Source organism: Ambystoma mexicanum, chromosome 11 (genome assembly GCF_040938575.1).
Source record: "Ambystoma mexicanum isolate Mex_15411 chromosome 11, UKY_AmexF1_1, whole genome shotgun sequence".
Taxonomy (NCBI): domain Eukaryota; kingdom Metazoa; phylum Chordata; class Amphibia; order Caudata; family Ambystomatidae; genus Ambystoma; species Ambystoma mexicanum.
Window position 1 is genome coordinate 1,150,573,697 of NC_090934.1, and position 7,845 is coordinate 1,150,581,541.

A 7,845-nucleotide genomic window follows, 5' to 3' on the forward strand; every position below is an offset into this window, starting at 1 on the left:
CCAAACCTGATACCCTTCCTATAGCATGAGATGTGATATCCAATTCCTTCCCATCCCAATCCTGAGACACCTCCGATAGCAGAGATGTGATATCTCAATGCTTATACCAAACCTGAGACTCTTCCTATAACATGAGATGTGATATCCAACTCCTTCCCGTTCCAAACCTGAGACCCTTCCTATAGCATGAGATGTGATATCCAATTCCTTCCCATTCCAATCCTGAGACCCTTCCGATAGCAGAGATGTGATATCTCAATGCTTAAACCAAACCTGAGACCCTTCCTATGGCATGAGATGTCATATACAACTCCTTCCCATTCCAATCCTGAGACCCTTCCTATAGCATGAGATGTGATATCTCAATGCTTATACCAAACCTGAGACCCTTCCAATAGCATGAGATGTGATATCCAACTCCTTCCCATTCCAATCCTGAGACCCTTCCTATAGCATGAGATGTGATGTCTCAGTGCTTCTAATACCAAACCTGAGATGCTTCCTATAACATGAGATGTGATATCCAACTCCTTCCCAATCCAATCCTGAGACCCTTCCTATAGCATGAGATGTGATATCTCAATGCTTATACCAAACCTGAGACCCTTCCTATAGATTGAGATGTGATATCCAACTCCTTCCCATTCCAATCCTGAGACCCTTCCTATAGCATGAGATGTGATATCCAACTACTTCCCATTCCAATCCTGAGACCCTTCCTATAGCATGAGATGTGATATCCAACTCCTTCCCTTTCCAAACCTGAGAGCCTATCTATAGCATGAGATGTGATATCCAAGTCCTTCCCATTCCAATCCTGAGACCCTTCCTAAAGCTTGAGATGTGATATCCAACTCCTTCCCATTCCAATCCTTAGACCCTTCCTACAGCATGCAATATGATATCTCAATGATTCTAATAACAAACCTGAGACCCGTCCTATAACATGAGATGTGATATCCAACTCCTTCCCGTTCCAAACCTGAGACCCTTCCTTTAGCATGAGATGTGATATCCAGCTCCTTCCCATTCCAATCCTGAGACACTTCCGATAGCATGAGATGTGATATCTCAATGCTTCTAATATCAAAACTGAGACCCTCCCTATAGCATGATATGTGATATCTAAGTCCTTGCCATTCCAATCCTGAGACCCTTCCTATAGCATGAGATGTGATATCTCAATGCTTCTACCAAACCTGAGACCCTTCCTTTAGCATGAGATGTGATATCCAACTCCTTCCCATTCCAGTCCTGAGACCCTTCCTATAGCATGAGATATGATATCTCAATACTTCTAATACCAAACCTGAGATCCTTCCGATAACATGAGATGTGATATCCAAATCCTTCCCCTTCCAAACCTGAGACCCTCCCTTTAGCATGAGATGTGATATCCAACTCCTTCCCATTCCAATCCTGGGACCCTTCTGATAACATGAGATGTGATATCTCAATGCTTCTAATACCAAACCTGAGATCCTTCCTATAACATGAGATGTGATATCCAACTGCTTCCCATTCCAATCCTGAGACCCTTCCTATGGCATGAGAAGTGATATCTCCATGCTTATACCAAACCTGAGACCCTTCCTATAGCATGAGATGTGATATTCAACTCCTTCCCATTCCAATCCTGAGACCCTTCCTATAGCATGAGAAGTGATATCTCCATGCGTATACCAAACCTGAGACCCTTCCTATAGCATGAGATGTGATATCCAAATCCTTCCCATTCCAATCCTGAGACCCTTCCTATAGCATGAGATGTGATATCTCAATGCTTATACCAAACCAGAGACCCGTCCTATAACATGAGATGGGATATCCAACTCCTTCCCATTCCAATCCTGAGCCACTTCCGATAGCAGAGATGTGATATCTCAATGCTTATACCAAACCTGAGACCCTTCCTATAACATGAGATGTGATATCCAACTCATTCCCGTTCCAAACCTGAGACACTTCCTATAGCATATGTGATATCCAACTCCTTCCCATTCCAAACATGAGACCCTTCCTATAGCAAGAATGTAATATCCAACTCCTACCCATTCCAATCCTGAGACCATTCCTAAAGCATGAGATGTGATATATCAATGCTTCTAATACCAAACCTGAGATCCTTCCTATGACATGAAATGTGATATCCAAATCCTTACCATTCCAAACCTGAGACCCTTCCTACAGCATGTGATGTGATATCTCAATGCTTCTAATATCAAACCTGAGACCCGTCCTATAACATGAGATGGGATATCCAACTCCTTCCCCTTCCAAACCTGATACCCTTCCTATAGCATGAGATGTGATATCCAATTCCTTCCCATCCCAATCCTGAGACACCTCCGATAGCAGAGATGTGATATCGCAATGCTTATACCAAACCTGAGACTCTTCCTATAACATGAGATGTGATATCCGACTCCTTCCCGTTCCAAACCTGAGACCCTTCCTATAGCATGAGATGTGATATCCAACTCCTTCCCATTCCAATCCTGAGACCCTTCCGATAGCATGAGATGTGATATCTCAATGCTTCTAATACCAAACCTGAGATCCTTCCTATAACACGAGATGTGATATCCAACTCCTTCCCATTCCAATCCTGAGACCCTTCCTATAGCATGAGAAGTGATATCTCCATGCTTATACCAAACCTGAGACCCTTCCTATAGCATGAGATGTGATATCCAACTCCTTCCCATTCCAATCCTGAGACCCTTCCTATAGCATGAGAAGTGATATCTCCATGTGTATACCAAACCTGAGACCCTTCCTATAGCATGAGATGTGATATCCAAATCCTTCCCATTCCAATCCTGAGACCCTTCCTATAGCATGAGATGTGATATCTCAATGCTTATACCAAACCAGAGACCCGTCCTATAACATGAGATGGGATATCCAACTCCTTCCCATTCCAATCCTGAGCCACTTCCGATAGCAGAGATGTGATATCTCAATGCTTATACCAAACCTGAGACCCTTCCTATAACATGAGATGTGATATCCAACTCATTATCGTTCCAAACCTGAGACACTTCCTATAGCATATGTGATATCCAACTCCTTCCCATTCCAAACATGAGATCCTTCCTATAGCAAGAATGTAATATCCAACTCCTACCCATTCCAATCCTGAGACCATTCCTATAGCATGAGATGTGATATATCAATGCTTCTAATACCAAACCTGAGATCCTTCCTATGACATGAAATGTGATATTCAAATCCTTCCCATTCCAAACCTGATACCCTTCCTACAGCATGCGATGTGATATCTCAATGCTTCTAATATCAAACCTGAGACCCGTCCTATAACATGAGATGGGATATCCAACTCCTTCCCGTTCCAAACCTGATACCCTTCCTATAGCATGAGATGTGATATCCAATTCCTTCCCATCCCAATCCTGAGACACCTCCGATAGCATGAGATGTGATATCTCAATGCTTCTAATACCAAACCTGAGATCCTTCCTATAACATGAGATGTGATATCCAACTCCTTCCCATTCCAATCCTGAGACCCTTCCTATAGCATGAGAAGTGATATATCCATGCTTATACCAAACCTGAGACCCTTCCTATAGCATGAGATGTGATATCCAACTCCTTCCCATTCCAATCCTGAGACCCTTCCTATAGCATGAGAAGTGATATCTCCATGTGTATACCAAACCTGAGACCCTTCCTATAGCATGAGATGTGATATCCAAATCCTTCCCATTCCAATCCTGAGACCCTTCCTATAGCATGAGATGTGATATCTCAATGCTTATACCAAACCAGAGACCCGTCCTATAACATGAGATGGGATATCCAACTCCTTCCCATTCCAATCCTGAGCCACTTCCGATAGCAGATATGTGATATCTCAATGCTTATACCAAACCTGAGACCCTTCCTATAACATGAGATGTGATATCCAACTCATTCCCGTTCCAAACCTGAGACACTTCCTATAGCATATGTGATATCCAACTCCTTCCCATTCCAAACATGAGACCCTTCCTATAGCAAGAATGTAATATCCAACTCCTACCCATTCCAATCCTGAGACCATTCCTATAGCATGAGATGTGATATATCAATGCTTCTAATACCAAACCTGAGATCCTTCATATGACATGAAATGTGATATCCAAATCCTTCCCATTCCAAACCTGAGACCCTTCCTACAGCATGCGATGTGATATCTCAATGCTTCTAATATCAAACCTGAGACCCGTCCTATAACATGAGATGGGATATCCAACTCCTTCCCGTTCCAAACCTGATACCCTTCCTATAGCATGAGATGTGATATCCAATTCCTTCCCATCCCAATCCTGAGACACCTCCGATAGCAGAGATGTGATATCTCAATGCTTATACCAAACCTGAGACTCTTCCTATAACATGAGATGTGATATCCGACTCCTTCCCGTTCCAAACCTTAGACCCTTCCTATAGCATGAGATGTGATATCCAACTCCTTCCCATTCCAATCCGGAGAACCTTCCGATAGCATGAGATGTGATATCTCAATGCTTCTAATACCAAACCTGAGATCCTTCCTATAACATGAGATGTGATATCCAACTCCTTCCCATTCCAATCCTGAGACCCTTCCTATAGCATGAGAAGTGATATCTCCATGCTTATACCAAACCTGAGACCCTTCCTATAGCATGAGATGTGATATCCAACTCCTTCCCATTCCAATCCTGAGACCCTTCCTATAGCATGAGAAGTGATATCTCCATGTGTATACCAAACCTGAGACCCTTCCTATAGCATGAGATGTGATATCCAAATCCTTCCCATTCCAATCCTGAGACCCTACCTATAGCATGAGATGTGATATCTCAATGCTTATACCAAACCAGAGACCCGTCCTATAACATGAGATGGGATATCCAACTCCTTCCCATTCCAATCCTGAGCCACTTCCGATAGCAGATATGTGATATCTCAATGCTTATACCAAACCTGAGACCCTTCCTATAACATGAGATGTGATATCCAACTCATTCCCGTTCCAAACCTGAGACACTTCCTATAGCATATGTGATATCCAACTCCTTCCCATTCCAAACATGAGACCCTTCCTATAGCAAGAATGTAATATCCAACTCCTACCCATTCCAATCCTGAGACCATTCCTATAGCATGAGATGTGATATATCAATGCTTCTAATACCAAACCTGAGATCCTTCCTATGACATGAAATGTGATATCCAAATCCTTCCCATTCCAAACCTGAGACCCTTCCTACAGCATGCGATGTGATATCTCAATGCTTCTAATATCAAACCTGAGACCCGTCCTATAACATGAGATGGGATATCCAACTCCTTCCCGTTCCAAACCTGATACCCTTCCTATAGCATGAGATGTGATATCCAATTCCTTCCCATCCCAATCCTGGGACACCTCCGATAGCATGAGATGTGACATCTCAATGCTTCTAATACCAAACCTGAGATCCTTCCTATAACATGAGATGTGATATCCAACTCCTTCCCATTCCAATCCTGAGACCCTTCCTATAGCATGAGAAGTGATATCTCCATGCTTATACCAAACCTGAGACCCTTCCTATAGCATGAGATGTGATATCCAACTCCTTCCCATTCCAATCCTGAGACCCTTCGTATAGCATGAGAAGTGATATCTCCATGTGTATACCAAACCGAGACCCTTCCTATAGCATGAGATGTGATATCCAAATCCTTCCCATTCCAATCCTGAGACCCTTCCTATAGCATGAGATGTGATATCTCAATGCTTATACCAAACCAGAGACCCGTCCTATAACATGAGATGGGATATCCAACTCCTTCCCATTCCAATCCTGAGCCACTTCCGATAGCAGAGATGTGATATCTCAATGCTTAAACCAAACCTGAGACCCTTCCTATAACATGAGATGTGATATCCAACTCATTCCAGTTCCAAACCTGAGACACTTCCTATAGCATATGTGATATCCAACTCCTTCCCATTCCAAACATGAGACCCTTCCTATAGCAAGAATGTAATATCCAACTCCTACCCATTCCAATCCTGAGACCATTACTATAACATGAGATGTGATATATCAATGCTTCTAATACCAAACCTGAGATCCTTCCTATGACATGAAATGTGATATCCAAATGCTTCCCATTCCAAACCTGAGACCCTTCCTACAGCATGCGATGTGATATCTCAATGCTTCTAATATCAAACCTGAGACCCGTCCTATAACATGAGATGGGATATCCAACTCCTTCCCGTTCCAAACCTGATACCCTTCCTATAGCATGAGATGTGATATCCAATTCCTTCCCATCCCAATCCTGAGACACCTCCGATAGCAGAGATGTGATATCTCAATGCTTATACCAAACCTGAGACTCTTCCTATAACATGAGATGTGATATCCAACTCCTTCCCGTTCCAAACCTGAGACCCTTCCTATAGCATGAGATGTGATATCCAATTCCTTCCCATTCCAATCCTGAGACCCTTCCGATAGCAGAGATGTGATATCTCAATGCTTAAACCAAACCTGAGACCCTTCCTATGGCATGAGATGTCATATACAACTCCTTCCCATTCCAATCCTGAGACCCTTCCTATAGCATGAGATGTGATATCTCAATGCTTATACCAAACCTGAGACCCTTCCAATAGCATGAGATGTGATATCCAACTCCTTCCCATTCCAATCCTGAGACCCTTCCTATAGCATGAGATGTGATGTCTCAGTGCTTCTAATACCAAACCTGAGATGCTTCCTATAACATGAGATGTGATATCCAACTCCTTCCCAATCCAATCCTGAGACCCTTCCTATAGCATGAGATGTGATATCTCAATGCTTATACCAAACCTGAGACCCTTCCTATAGATTGAGATGTGATATCCAACTCCTTCCCATTCCAATCCTGAGACCCTTCCTATAGCATGAGATGTGATATCCAACTACTTCCCATTCCAATCCTGAGACCCTTCCTATAGCATGAGATGTGATATCCAACTCCTTCCCTTTCCAAACCTGAGAGCCTATCTATAGCATGAGATGTGATATCCAAGTCCTTCCCATTCCAATCCTGAGACCCTTCCTATAGCATGAGATGTGATATCTCAATGCTTCTAATACCAAACCTGAGATCCTTCCTCTAACATGAAATGTGATATCCAACTCCTTCCCGTTCCAAACCTGAGAGCCTATCTATAGCATGAGATGTGATATCCAACTCCTTCCCATTCCAAACATGAGACCCTTCCTATAGCAAGAATGTAATATCCAACTCCTACCCATTCCAATCCTGAGACCATTCCTATAACATGAGATGTGATATATCAATGCTTCTAATACCAAACCTGAGATCCTTCCTATGACATGAAATGTGATATCCAAATGCTTCCCATTCCAAACCTGGACCCTTCCTACAGCATGCGATGTGATATCTCAATGCTTCTAATATCAAACCTGAGACCCGTCCTATAACATGAGATGGGATATCCAACTCCTTCCCGTTCCAAACCTGATACCCTTCCTATAGCATGAGATGTGATATCCAATTCCTTCCCATCCCAATCCTGAGACACCTCCGATAGCAGAGATGTGATATCTCAATGCTTATACCAAACCTGAGACTCTTCCTATAACATGAGATGTGATATCCAACTCCTTCCCGTTCCAAACCTGAGACCCTTCCTATAGCATGAGATGTGATATCCAATTCCTTCCCATTCCAATCCTGAGACCCTTCCGATAGCAGAGATGTGATATCTCAATGCTTAAACCAAACCTGAGACCCTTCCTATGGCATGAGATGTCATATACAACTCCTTCCCATTCCAAT